The sequence below is a fragment of the Vigna radiata genome, chromosome 5 (assembly GCF_000741045.1).
Source record: "Vigna radiata var. radiata cultivar VC1973A chromosome 5, Vradiata_ver6, whole genome shotgun sequence".
NCBI lineage: Eukaryota > Viridiplantae > Streptophyta > Magnoliopsida > Fabales > Fabaceae > Vigna > Vigna radiata.
Window position 1 is genome coordinate 8,271,737 of NC_028355.1, and position 1,158 is coordinate 8,272,894.

The following is a 1,158-nucleotide window of genomic DNA, read 5'->3' on the forward strand; positions in this document are numbered from 1 at the left end:
CTTAAGTACCAAGCCTTATCCTTGCCAAATATGCTTCTAGCTACTTACTAGAGTGCTTAGATCAAAATCACTCTTAAATCCACTTAAGTCTTAAAGACAACAAAGAAAACACAAAGCAAAGAAAGGACACAACCTAAACTCTAAATTCGGACCCCTAAAAGAGCTTCCTATTCGCACAAGATAGATGCTATCTAGTCGAGAATTGGAAAAGCAATTAAAGTGAGGTCTCCTAGGTGAGGCTTAGACTTTGGATCTAAGACAGACTCACCGACTACTCAATTTTAGGTTGTGAGACTTCTTTGAGTCTAGTTACAAATGAGGGAAGAGCACTTGTGAACTCTATCACCTCACTTGCTTGGATTTAGAACTTACAACCAAAAACCAATGAAAATTACAAAGAACTTGGTAAATGGAAAAAAAAGGAAAATTAAAATAGGCTAAGGAAAGAATGTGTGCAGCTTTGGTTGCTCTCAAAGGACTTGAATCTACTGGATTCACCCCACAAAACTCTCAGCTGCAAGTGATCACTCAACTGAACCACATCTGCTGAAACAGATGCTGCTGCAGAATGCAATGTTGTTGTCACGCAACCTGCAACACTCTGATGCAGAATTTGTCACTCTTTGCCTCAGCCAGAAGCCACCTTCTCGCACTTATCTCTCCTAATTGAACCTTCTTTGATGCTTCCACTTGTGGTAATCCTTCTGAGGTACAAATCACCTATCCAGCAAGCCAATTAGTCACAGGAAATGTCACCACAATTGCTATAATTTCCGCAGCCAATGGACAACAACACCAGGAATTTCTTCAAACAGTTGGTGTGCAGAATGTTTAAAATTCGAAAATCAAGCAATTAAAGGGATAACAAACACGGTGGCACCTCAAATAGATCCTAAGAATGGCTCTAGAACAGATTTAAAATGCAACAAAAGACTAGAAACCAGAATCAAACACGAAATAGCTATGCAAAGAAATGGAGCTAAACTGTTTGATGAAATGGCTCAATGAACTTGCATTAATTTTGACAGCAAAGTTCAATGTGCAACTAGAATTTCGAAACTTAAGATGCAATGGTCCTTTTTGCCTTTTAATGTCTTTGGTAACTCTTTTGAATTGTTATTTTGCTATTTTATGGATCATAGGCTTTTGTTGCATCCA